This window comes from Elephas maximus, chromosome 12 (genome assembly GCF_024166365.1).
Source record: "Elephas maximus indicus isolate mEleMax1 chromosome 12, mEleMax1 primary haplotype, whole genome shotgun sequence".
Lineage (NCBI taxonomy): Eukaryota > Metazoa > Chordata > Mammalia > Proboscidea > Elephantidae > Elephas > Elephas maximus.
In genome coordinates, this window is record NC_064830.1 from 60,821,635 (window position 1) to 60,835,494 (window position 13,860).

Consider the following 13,860-nt stretch of genomic DNA (forward strand, 5'->3'; position numbering starts at 1 on the left):
TCCTCAATTCTGCTCCTCTGACCTTCTATTGAGTTGTCTAATTCTGTAATTTTATTGTTAATCTTCTTAATTTCTGATTGCTGTCTCTCTATGAATGCTTTAGGCTTATAAAATTTTTCATTATGTTCTTGAATAACTTTTGAATTTCTTCAACTGCTTTATCTGTGTGTTCCTTGGTTTGTTCTGTGTTTTGCCTGATCTCCTTCCTGATGTCTTGAAGAGTTCTGTATATTAATCTTTTGTATTCTGCATCTGATAATTCCAGGAAGGCACCTTCATCCAGAATATGCCTTGATTCTTTGTTCTGAGAGCTTGTTGAAGTGATCGTGGCCTGCTTCCATTTGTGGTTTGATATTGACTGCTGTCTCCGAGCCATCTATAAGTTATTGTGTTAGTTTATTTTATGTTTGCTTACTGTATCCTAGCTTCTTGCTTTGTTTTGTTTTGATATGCCCTAATAGGCTGCTTGAGTGATCTAGCTTGATTATTTCACCTTTGAAGCTCTAACATCCTGTCACCAGGTGGCTAGAGCTATTACCAAGCATATGAGCCTAGGAGTCCATTCACTTTTCTTGTATGGATTCAGCTCAGGTGTCCATGTAGTTGGCCATGAAGTGTGTGGTACAGGCTCTGTCCTACAGTCTTAGACAGGCAGGGTTGCTTGGTGTATGTATAGGTGCCTGATTGCAGCATGGGGTCACACTCTGAACAAGGCTGGGGGATAACAACTATCCCCTGAGTGTCTGTGAGGAAAGTGCATCCCTGTTCCCTAGAGCTTAAACGTGGGTGGGTTCTGTAGTTGGGCCGTAGGCACTCAATACTTTTGGTTGTAAGGACTGGGAGGTACCACTTATTGTTGGACCCATGTCGTGGGTAGCTAGGTGACGTGGGTAGAGCCACCAGCCCTTAGGACCCTGATATGGATAAATGAGGACACTGTTTAATAGCCAAATCGGTGTCAAACATCAAACACTCCCCTCTCCACTGCACAGCTGAAAGAGTTGCAGTCTGCCAACAAGGGCTTATTCTCTTGAAATGGGCACACACAGGTCCATGCAGGAGTGAAAGGTATTCAAAGTCCATGGATCATTTTCACCTGGACAGGATCTGCTTCTGTCCTGAGCTCCCCAATTTACTGGAGCTGGCAGATATTCTTTTCCCCCAATTGTTAATTTATTCCTTCTCCAATTCCGGGAGAATGGCCCAGGCCATGCAGCAGAAACTACCTCAGGCCCAGGGAAATGGACAGGCACTAAAACCAGCTTGGGGGCTGGAAGTGCAGTAAAATAAACAAAGTACTTCACTTTTGTGGAGAGTGCCCTTTTTCTGTGGTTCCGATGGTGTGAGTAGACTGTGTGGTTCACTGTCTCTCCCTGAGAAAATCACTTCCATAATGCTACTGCTAGCCCTGCCGTGGTCACTACAGGAAATGGTGCCTGAGGGTTCCAGACTATTCAGGTCCGGCACCTCCTCTCCCCTTCTGAACTGTCTTTCTGTCCCCCTGCCACCCAATCTGTTTTCTAACTTTTCCTTTGATTTTCAGGTCTTCTACCTTGTCATATATATAATCTTTTCACTTGTTTTCTCTGGTCTTTGCTGTAGTAGGGATCTCTGGAAGTGTCTGACTGCTCTGCCATCCTGGCCCTGCCTCTTAAGGTTCCAATTATTAATGGATGTTTGCAGCTTTTTTTCTTCTCCCTTTGAGTCATGCCACATCAGCAAACAAAGGTCCTGAAAGCTTTACTCCATCCATGTCATTAAGGTCAACTCTACTTTGAGGAGGCAGGTCTTCCCCTGTTGTCTTTTGAGTGACTTCCAACCAGAGGGGCTCATCTTCGGGCACTACATCAGACAGTGTTCCACTGCTATTCATAAGGTTTTCATGGGCTAATCCTTTTCAGAAGTAGACTACCAGGTCCTTCTTCCTAGTCTGTTTTAGTCTGGAAACTCAGCTGAATCCTGTCCTTAATGGCTGACACTGCTGGTATCTGAGTACTGGTAGCATAGCTGCCAGCATCATAGCAACACACAATTCCCCACAGTACAGCAAACTGACAGACACTGATCTCAATGTGAAGGAGCTCTGATTGTTCAATGGTTGAGTGCTTGGCTACTAACCAAAATGTTAGTGGTTCGAACCCACACATTGGCTCCTTGGGAGAAAGACCTGGCCATTTGCTTCTGTAAAGATTATGGACAAGAAAATCCTATGGGGCAGTTTAACTCTGTCATATGAATTTGGACATACCTGGAAGAGTAACTTCATATTTCGGTAATCCCATAGAACAAAGATGGCTTATCTCACTAGGCATGAGGGAAATGCAAATTGAAGTAAGGTGAAATGTTTACTTCTCATTCAACATACTGAGGAAAGAAAGGAAGAAAGAAAGAGCAGTGCATTCTCATACCTTGTTGGGAAAATGTGAAATGTCATTGATTTTTTGGAATGCATTCTAGTGAGACATATTAAAATTACAAGTCTCCTTGACCCATTAATTCCATCCTATGAATTCAATCCATCTTATAGAATAAAAGTCCCAATGTGTGTACAGGATATTTTATTGCAGCAGAGTTTGATATGGTAAGAAAACAAGAATGACCACCAAGAGGAGAAGAGTTCACCCTCTAGAGCACAGCTCTACTCTGACACACATGAGTCAGAATCCACTGGACAGCAACTCATTTTTTTGATGCTTATGGTGGATATGTAGGCAGAAATCATCCCCAAAAGATTATACGGAAAAGTTTAAATTTAAAAACTGAAAATTTTTGTAGTATTATTTCTTTACCTAGAACATTAACTTTCATTGTGTAGAAAGAGCTCATTAAAGTCAATGCCTCACCAATATACTACTTACAGTGCGGGTAGAGATCTTTCAGTGCTAGCATCAGTTTTCATCTACCCTGAATGACAAGATAGGAAAACAGTCATAGCGAATGGCATAAATTTACACTGAGTAGTCCTAAAGGTTGGAAGTTTAAACCCATTGAGCAGTACCACAAAAGAAAAGACCTAGAGATCTGCTTCTTTTAAGATTACAGCCTAGAAAAGCCTATAGAGCAGTTCTACTGTGTCCACACAAGGTCGCCATGAGTTGGAATTCACTCAACTCTGTAACACACAGAATCTCCATGAACTGGAATCAATCCGACGGCTACTAACAACACCAACAGCAGTCCAAAATACTGCCTCTAGAAATCACCCACATTACCATAAGGGTTTATTTTCCCCTTTGTAATTAGTGAGCAACCTGTACACTGATATAATTTGATACTACGTGAATATCCTGTTTCCAACAACCTTTTGTCTCTTGCTTGTAACACCCCTTTATGATAATTGTCACACACATAGCAACATTGTGAGAATGGTGCAGGACTGAGCAGTATTTCCTTCTGTTGTACATAGGTTCACTATGAGTTGGAACAGACTCAACAAAAAAACCAAACCAGTTTTTGTCAACCCTTACTCATAGTGACTCTATAGGACAGAGTAGAACTGCTCCATAAGGTTTCCAAGGAGCAGCTGGTTGACAACAATAAAAATATTTTATAGTCATTTGTAGTTGTTATTCTTTCTGACACTGAAATTGTTCCAAATTTGGCCAGTGGGGGAGCACTTTCAAAGAAGCATCTGTGTTCCTTAAAAAAAACAAAAAACACTGTTTATTGGCTGTTGTTGTAATGTGCCATCAAGTCGCTTCCAACTCATAGTGACCGTACGAGGAACAGAAGAAACACCACCCAGTCCTGTGCCACCCATATACTCTTTGTTATGCTTGAGCCCATTGTTGCAGTCACTGTGTCAATACACCTCACTGATGCCCTTCCTATTTTTTGTTGACCCTATACCAAGCATGATGTCCTTTTCCAGGCAATGGTCCCTCCTGATAACATGTCCAAAGTACATGAGAGAAAGTCTTGCCATCCTCACTTCTACAGAGCATTCTGGCTCTACTTCCAAGGCTGATTTCTTTGTTCGTCTGGTAGTCCATGGTATTTTCAATATTCTTCACTAACATCATAATTGAAAGGCATCAATTCTTCTTCAGTCTTCCTTATTCATTGTCCAACTTTAGCATGCATATGAAGTGATTGAAAATATTATGGCTTGGGCCAGGCCCCACTTAGTTCTCAAGGTGACATTTTTGCTTTTTAACACTGTAAAGAGGTTTTTTGAAGCAGATTTGCCTAACGTAATACAACTTTTTTTTTTTTTTTACTGCTACTTCCATGGGCATTGATTGTGGATCCATGTGAAATGAAAGCCTTGACAACTTCAATATTTTTTGTTTATTTACAGCTTTTCATTAAAAAAAAATTTGAAACCTAAACTGAAATTGAAAAAATAGTACATTAAATACCATACAGAGATGGTGATTCAGTTGATCTTTTTTCTGTCCCAGACCTGGAAGCAGCCATTTCTCTAACCTGCTAAAATCTGTCGACATTCAATCGATTCCAACTCATAGTGGGAACCCTATTTCATTTTATTACGGATTGGTACTTAGAAACAAAGATCTGGGTATTATGGGAACTCATTGACACTGGGCTGTCGTTTGCTTACAGGTCTTTTCAGTTCACCTTAACTTTGAAAGCAGCTTACTAATTTCTCTCTCTACCTTAAGTGTTCCCTCTCTAATCCTTTTCTCCACCCTGTTGATGGAGTGACTCTAGTGGATTATGGTAACTAGACTCTTTGTTCATGGACTTCACTTCCCGTTTCCATTCTTCACTTCTGTTTGGGAAACTCCTCCGCTACTTCACTTAGTCCTAGTGAAAATGTCCATCACTGAATCCCCATCTGCCATAGAGCAGGTTTAAGACTCAGTCTAACCAGAATACCTCACTCTGTCATCCAGAATGGCTGGATCAGGCTTAGAAAGATGACCTAATTAGGGCTGATAACTTTCCCAGAATTAATGAATAATCACCGATAGAGAAAGAAGTTCTGAGACCCTGGGAGTTGCAAACAGTTATGAAACTCAGGTGTTAATTGAAAGGTTGGGGTTCAACTCCACTGTGTCTTGGAGAGGAGGTGCCTCAGAAGAAAGTCCTGATAATCTACTTTCAATAGAGAGTAGATAGTCAGGAGTTTGAAAACTCTGTGGACAGTTCTGTTTGACACACCTAGGGTCAGCATGAGTCAGAATCAACTTGAAGGCAACTGGCTTATGGGGACAGTGGTGGTTCAGTGGTAGAATTTCTGCCTTCCATACAGGAGACCTGGATTCTATGTGCCCTGGGATTGCTATGATGGGTGAATGTTTGTTCAGAGCTACTCATGGCCATCTTGCCTGCCACTTGGAGAGAGAGAGTATGCAGAATGAAGTCGAATAGACACAAACAGAGTGGAGAAGTACAAAGTCCTGTTGCCATTATTTGGGTCCTTGAATCTAGCCCTACCTGAACACACAGGCTTTGCAAGCAGATACCATGGACTTTGCAATTTCAGCACATAACAGATTCCGCTTCTACTCAAGCTAATATGAATTGATTTTTTATCACTTGCAAACTAATGTCATTACTAACTCAGTACGTATTTCCCCCTTTGTGGGTTTTTTTTTTTTTCCTTAAGGAAGGCTGGATAGAACTTGATGCCTGATAATATGTGTCTGACGGATACATGAGGGTTCGTTATTACTTGAGGTTCTTATCTTGAATTATTGGGAGTATGTGAATGCTAATTATTAAGATATCACTCAGAATGAGGAACACATTGTTTATAAATAACTCCAAGTGAAAGATAAGTTAGAGGAACACTCTGGTGTCCAGAGAACAAATTTCAGGATGCAACTGCGACCTTAGTCTCAGGGTGCATGTATTCATGAGCAATTCTTTAATGTTATCAACCCAGGAAAGTAAACTTTATAATCAAACGTCAAACGCTTTGTGGAAAAGTTAAAGTCAGATCTTGTCTTCAGAAAAACCATAGAGGAAAATTCTTGAAGCGTGACAGCTATTGGACTCAGGAATTCTCTGTTCCTCATCGGAGTCCTTATTCTACCAATTTATAAGTGGATTCTTCAAGGTTTTCTACTTCCACCTAATTTACCCAAACATTAAAATATTGAAGAAATGACTTGGTATCTGGCCCTTTATAAAAATGACTACTGACATACAAAGACAAGCATGTGACACTACTTTCAAATAATATTTATCCAAAACCCAGGTGATCGAGCAGAGTGAAGGATATAAATATCACTTAGTATCTTTAATATTTACCTAGTGGGTGTGGTCCTAGCCCAGTACTTTGATGAGGCTAGGACTCGAGGAGTGCTTAATATAAACTACCTCATTTAGTATTCACAACTCTACAAGGTGAATAGTATTTCTCCACTCTACAAACTATTCCACTTTGGAAGCAGTGATTGGTGGGTGGCTGATAAAATTTTCCAAACGTATGTGTTAGCCATGTGTACCACGTAATTCAGTAAGGCTTGGCTACTTACTTTGAACATATTACCAGGCAGGACACATCTCTGAAGAAGAACAGTAGAGGTTCAGTGAAAAAGAGAAAGACCTTCGATAAGATGGATTGACACAGTGGCTGCAACAATGAACTAAAAAATACCTATTTTTCTGAGGATGACACAGGACTGGGCAATGTTTCCTTCTGTTATACATAAGGTGACAATGAGTCGGAGCTGACTTGATGGCACCTAACAACGACATCCAAGGTCACACAACTGGTAAAGGTGAACCCAGGAATTGAGTACAGGTCTGTGTGGATCCACAGATACTCGTAATCCCTATACAGCTCCATGTATGTTTTCCAGCAGTGATACCACACAAGGTTGGGGGAGGTATAAAGTACAGGATTGTGAGTTCTCTTTAGCAGAAGGGTTGTTGCCAGTGATTACCCCAAGAATGCATCATTTCTGATGTTGCCAAGTCCCATGGCAGGAATTACATAACTTGGATGACAGGTCTTTATTATCAGTGTTGGATTGCTAATGAGGCTCTTGGGAAATATGGCCCCAGTGGCTGTGGAGGCTCCTGTAAAGTTCTCACCCTGAGATTCCCCCAAATACCCTTCCAGCACTGAGTGCTGAGGCCATGCATTCCAGCTCCTCATTCATGCATACTTAGCCTGCAAACCCCAGTGACAAGTCCCTGTCCTTCTGACTAATAACCTCTGACCAGGTCTGAAAAAGTGAAGTGAGCCTGGGACTCTTGGTGACAGTGAGGACTGCAATTCTTCCCATGTAGAGTCACACCAGTGGAGACTTCATCAATAACTGCTTGTTGGGGTGGAAAGCCTTATAGAGGGGTTCCTCACTAAGTCTTTTAAGTGAAGCCACAGCTCTAAACACGTCAGATGTTTCTTGAGATCACCCAGGAATGACCAGTGCGTGTCCTGCCTGTTTATGAGTCCCTGGACTGTGGGTATCGCTAGTTGGCTGAGTTTCTGCCTATACCTTTGGGTCATTTCCGTTTTAATTTTACCAGTGGGACTTAGGGAGCTCAGTGGACACAGCAAAGAAGTCCTGACTCAGGGTTCTGTAAAGTCTCTGTAAGCATGAGCCCAGGTAGACAGAAGTAACAGCACCAGCAATTTATCACTGTCATTTTGGAAGCAGTGGTGGAGGGATTGCAGATATAATTCTCTGAGCATATGTGTTAGGAATGTATACCGTGTCAAGTTAAAGATCATGAAACTGAAACTCAGAGAATTTAAACATTTCCTCTGAGGCAACATCACTGAAAATACTGATGACATAAGTTGACAATATTAAATACTTTGTACATATCAGTCTCTATGGTAATTATTGTACATACATGTTGTCCACTACTTAAAACAAGTCTTGAAGTCTCTATTAATATGTTATGTTTATAGTGCTTTATAACATTTACTTAAAAAAAATTCATGGTAATGGTAGAAAGTTCAAACAGTACAAAAGGATCTACAGATAAAACCACAGCCACAACCTTCAGAGCATCCTTTCAGAGGTACTATGTATGCATAAGTGTTTGTTTTGATTTTGCTAATGAAGAAATGGAGGCTCAGAGAGATCCAGTAGCTGGCTGATACCCCAAGGAAGTAAAATTCTAACAACTTACCTATGTCACACAGAAATTTCCACTTGCAATCTTCTTAATTTTCCCACCTTAACAATTCTTTTCCAGGTTTTAAAATTGATCCCATCTTATGTGCATGTGGACTTAGGTCCCTATGCCCATGATCAGGGTAAACCAGTTGAATGTCTCCGAGTTCCTCCTCCTGGGGCTCTCCAGGCAGCCCCAGCAGCAGTAGTTCCTCTTTGTGCTCTTTCTGAGCATGTACAGTCTTGGGAAACCTGCTCATCATCCTGGCCATCAGTGCAGACTCCCACCTGCACACCCCCACGTAATTCTTCCTCAGCAACCTGTCCTTTGTGGATGTCTGCTTCTCCTCCACCACTGTCCCAAAGATGCTGTCAGATCATCTCCTTCTCAGGGTGTCTCACACAACTGTATTTTCTCATTGTGTTTGGTGGCACAGACAATTTCCTCCTGGCTGTGATGGCCTATGACTGCTTTGTTGCTGTGTGCCACCCTTTACACTACACAACAGAGATGACCCATCAGCTCTGTGCCCTGCTGGTCACTGGGTCATGGGTCATTGCCAATCTGAATGCTCTGTTGCATACCCTGCTGATGGCTCGACTCTCATTTTGTTCAGACAACACGATCTTCCACATTTTCTGTGATGTGACTCCTCTCCTGAAACTCTCCTGCTCTGACACACACGTCAACGACTTGATGATTCTTACCGTAGCAGGGCTGATAATAATTGCTGCATTCATTTGCATGCTCACCCCATATATCCTTATTGTTTCCGCTGTTCTGAGAGTCTTATTTACAAAGGGAACAGGGAAAGCCTTTTCCACCTGTGGCTCACAGCTGGCTGTAGTTTCCCTCTCTTATGGCACCATCATTGCTGTGTATTTCATCCCTTCATCCTCCCACTCAGCTGAGAAAGACACCGCAGCTGCTGTAATGTACACAGTGGCGACCTCCATGCTGAACCCTTCCATCTATAGCCTGAGGAGCAAACACAAGAAAAGCGATTGGCAGGAACAGGTTTTCTACCTGATGAAAGCATCAATGCTGAATCTCATTCTCAAGCAAAGTTCTTTTTCACCAATTTATTATAAGGTAGCTGTTGTTTTGTCAAAGCCAGTCTGGAAACAAACATTTCTATGGGCACATAGGAGGCTGTCATTTCTTATTGATTAGTACACTGGGATTCACCTGTGACTCTGCTGTTTATGCCAGGTAATGAGACTTCTTTTTGATTACTAACTTTTGAATTATTTTACACCCCAAAATTTTACTTTCTTGGTGATGTGTTTGGAAAGACACATGCTACAAGTATTTTTGAATATTAGAATCACTTGGAAAGTTTTTTAAACACCCTGTTGTCCAGTTCCCAGGACTGACCAAATAAATCAGAACCTCTGGGGTGGGCCCGACACTGATAGTTTAAGGAAATTCTCAGGTGATTGTAATGTGCAGTCAGTGTTGAGAATCACTGGTCTACCTCATACTCTTTATATGTCCTCCATGAGAGTCAGCCTTAAAGGTTGAGTCTCAAAAACCCTCGCAAAATCATTTTGAGACTCAGACAAAAGAAAGGCAAGGTGAAATCAGAGGACTCAAGTGCGTAATGACATTTCAGATAAGAAGCATCCCCGTTAGTCTGCATACCTGATTATTGCCGCAAGTACTCTGTGCATTTTACTTCTCCAGCCTGGATTAAAACTTAAGGTCTTCTTTCCTTTATTTCTTTAATTATTCCCACCTGATCCCATCTACCATTTCTAGGAGAGGTCCCAGTACCTCTCTCTTGGTGTCTAAGCTCTCCAGAAGCTCACTCATTCCAAAAGAACCAGCCAGTCCTGCTTTCCCCCATCAGGTGGAGAGAGAGAACTGAGGCTCGCTGCCATGATTTCATGAATTGCTGTTACACAGTGTGGTGTTGAGCCTCAGTGTCATTTGATTGCCTGTAGGCCTGTCTGCTACAGCATTGACGTTCATCGCCCACATCCCTTTGTGACTGGCTTTTTTTTTTTTACTTTAAAAAAATTGTTGAAAATACAAACAACAAAATATACTCCAATTCAGCAATTTCTGCTTGTAAAGTTCAGTGACATTGATTACATTCTTCAAGTTGTACAGCCATTCCTACCCTTCTTTTCACTGCCCCTTAAGCGTCTTACCTAATATTTCTCAATTTTCTTTTTATGAAATCTTCTTCTACTAAAATTGTCCAGGGTTTGTTTTCATTATTTGCAACTAAGAACCCTTTTTTTTTTTTTTTAAGAACCCTTACTGAAATATGTTGGAATGTAGCCAATCATCAGAAAAAGACTAAAATGCAGAACTAGAAAACAAGAATTTTCTCCAACTAATATCCGCTCCTCTCTGTTTGCTTCTTTAGCCCCTCTCTGCTCCTCAATCCATGGGCAGTCAATGGGGCAGGCCGAAGAGGGTTGAGTGTACACATTCCAGCCAAGCCACAGAGTGATATGGACTGGCTGTCCCCCAATCCCGTTTCCACATAGACTGGTCCAATTAGCTATGGTGAAGGCGGAGGGGATGTAGGATAAACATGATTTCTGGGGCCCCACTACACTTTGACTATGTGGGTTAGGGGCTTCTACTCTGAGAAAAGGCTAAGTTGTGTGGGTTGGACAGATATCCCAAAAGGGGCCTAGAGTTCATAAATCACAGCATGCTGCCCTCTCCTTGAGACAAATACCCCTCAGACTATCCTTTATCCCAAATGGTTTTATGGGCTAAGTCTAGCTTTGTAATGTGTTCCTAACATTCCCATTGGCAAAATAGAGAAGAATCACTAATCATCTCTAATGATGACCACACATGAGAAAGCAAAGGTTACACAAAAAACATAGGAATAGCCCCAGTTCTGAACTAGGAAGTGAGAAGAGAGAGGATTTAATAACTGAATTTCCACATCTCTGGACAGAGAACTAGAAGAGTAAAGTGATGAGGACTGAGGTCCCAGGAAATTTTGTCTGGGATTTGTCTCCACCAAGATGGCTCCATGCCAAATATCTTCAAGTTTTGACTGGAAAGTTACATCTAAACCTTAGGTAATCTTTTTCATCATTGTTTGGTCCAAAGGGTCAAAAGGTAGGTAGGACAATTACTTTCTTCTTGTCTGTAATGAGGCTCTCAGGGAATCTGTTCCCAGTGGCCACAGAGACACCTGTAAATGCCTGCTCTGTGATTCCCTGAAATGTCCTTCCTGCAGAGAAGACTAAGACCATAAACGCCTGTTCCTCGCTTGCTCAGGACCTGCCTATATTACAAAGACTTTCCAATTCTCACAATAAAAAGAAGCATTGGCCAGTTATGCAGAGGCGAAGAACACATGATAGTTACAGAATCAACCTCCCTCAGTAAGATTACAGCAAAGGACACATCAATTTTTGTTTATTGAGACATGAGTTCTTCAAGATCCAGGGAGAAATAGTAGGAGTCCTGCATCCATCAGCTAGAACTTGTGATAAACCCAGTGACCATTAGCTGTTTCTCTTATCTCTTTAGGCATGACTGAGGACTTGGGGGTGGAAACTGGAATATGTAAGCAGAGATATAAATAGTCAGAGTTCGTCTGTGTATATGCCTGCGTGTTTTTCAATGTTAGATATGCAAAATAAGTGCCAGTGACTCCAGGAGGAATGACATCAGGGTTGAGTATTGGAAATTCGGTGTATAATTTGTATGAACTGTTCTATTTTAACAACACTATTAACTGATTTGCAAATGTAGCTCAACCTGGAGCTTGATGTGTCATATCATAGCCATCTGTGTCTGGGTTTCTGAATTTGCTGTTGTGCATTAACCTGGTTCTATGCTCGTGATGGAAACCCTGATGATGTAGTGGTTAAGTGCTATAAAAACCCCACAGCTGTCGAGTAGATTCTGACTCACAGCGACTCTATAGAGATGGAGTAGAACTGCCCCATAGAGTTTCCAAGGAGCGCCTGGTGGATTTGAACTGACGACCTCTTGGCTAGCAGTTGTAGCACTTAACCATTATGCCACCAGGGTTTCCTAAGTGCTATAGCTACTTACTAAAAGGTCAGCAGTTCAACTCCATCAGGTGCTCCTTGGAAACTCTATGGGGCAGTTCTACTCTGTCCTATAGGGTCGCTATGAGTCAGAATTGACACATCGGCAATGAACTCGGATTCAGATGTTCATGATCGGGGCAAACCAGTCCAATGTCTTTGAGTTCCTTCTCCTAGGGCTCTCGAGGCAGCCCCAGCAGCAGCAGCTCCTCTTTGTGCTCTTTCTGAGCATGTACCTGACCACAGTCCTGAGAAACCTGCTCATCATCCTGGCCATCATGCAGAGTCCCACCTGCACACTGCCATATACTCTTTCCCCAGCAACCTGTCCTTTGTGGACATCTGTGTCTCCTCCACCATCATCCCCAAGATGCTGACCAACCACATACTCGGGAGTCAGGCCATGTCCTTCCCTGGATGTCTCATACAGATGTACTTTCTCTTTGAATTTGCTGACATCGACAATTTCCTCCTGGCTGTGATGGCCTATGACCGCTTTGTTTCTGTGTGCCACCCCTTATACTACACAACAAAGATGACCCTTCAGCTCTGTGCCCTGCTGGTTGCTGGGTCATTGCCAACCTGAATGCTCTGTTACATACCCTGTTGATGGCTTGACTCTCATCTGTGCAGACGACAGGATCTCCCACTTCTTCTGTGATATGACTCCTCTCCTGAGACTCTCCTGCTCTGACACACACCTCAATGAGATGATGATTTTTACTGAGGGGTCCATGATAACGATCACCCCATTTGTTTGCATCCTGGTTTCCTACATTTGCATCACCTGTGCTGTCCTGAGAGTCCCATCCACAAAGGGAAAATGGCTGTGGCTCCCGCTTGGCTGTGGTTTCCCTCTTCTATGGTACCATCTTTGCTATGTATTTCAACCCTTCATCCTCCCACTCAGCTGAGAAAGACATCCCAGCCACCGTAATGCACACAGTGGTGACCCCCATGCTGAACCCTTCCATCTATAGTCTGAGGAACAAGGACATGAAAAGGAGCCTGAAAAGATTGATTTCTATGAAAAAGTTTTTTTCTTTTCAATAATAACATGGACTCTGAATGTCACAAAGGAAATTAGTTTGGAATAAAATTTTTTTTTTTCTTTTCTATTCTCTAAAACTTTATATTTGTTCAATCATGTATTTGTCTTGGGAAAATGAAACTCTTAATACAGACTCTTCAAGTTGAGGAGGGAAAGAGTAATCCTTTTACCAAATGACTGAACTATTCCAACTGCCAATGCCCTCCAGCCAAAACCACCAGCAACACACCTCTGGTTTATTGTGTTTGTTACCCATTACATCAAGAAAAACACTCTCAGTCAAGTACCATGAAACTTCTCAGTAGGAAGTGTTAGAAAAGCATTATAGGATTTGAGTGTGAGCTGATTTGGGTGAGAATTTAAGACCAGGGCTTTGATCTGAATTAGATGTTGTCAGAAAGCAAGCATAATTCTTATTGGGTATGTCAGTATCTCATCTAGAAGGGGGGAAGACTAGAGGCAGGAGAAAGCTGTAATTTGTAGGAATTAACCACATTCATACTAGCCAGGATGGGGGACTATTGGTTATTTCTGTGGCTTGGACAATGTTCATGGTTCTGTGTTCAGACATGATCACAGTGGTATTGTTTTGTCTTGATCCATCATGGTCACAGAGGGACATTTTCTGATACTGATGTCCTGTGAATTTCTCTAAGTTCAACAGTGGAAGGGTTCATTTAGGGCTTTGGGAGGTCCTAATTCTGCTAAGCATTTAAGCTAATTATT

The 13,860-nt window shown here is 42.0% G+C and overlaps 2 pseudogenes; both read left to right on the plus strand.

Annotated features, from left to right (window-relative positions):
- The first annotated feature begins 8,179 nt into the window (after positions 1-8,179).
- Positions 8,180-11,562, plus strand: LOC126087473 (olfactory receptor 1361-like; annotated as a pseudogene).
- A 652-nt stretch (positions 11,563-12,214) lies between these two features.
- Positions 12,215-13,136, plus strand: LOC126086821 (olfactory receptor 1361-like; annotated as a pseudogene).
- Positions 13,137-13,860: the final 724 nt, after the last annotated feature.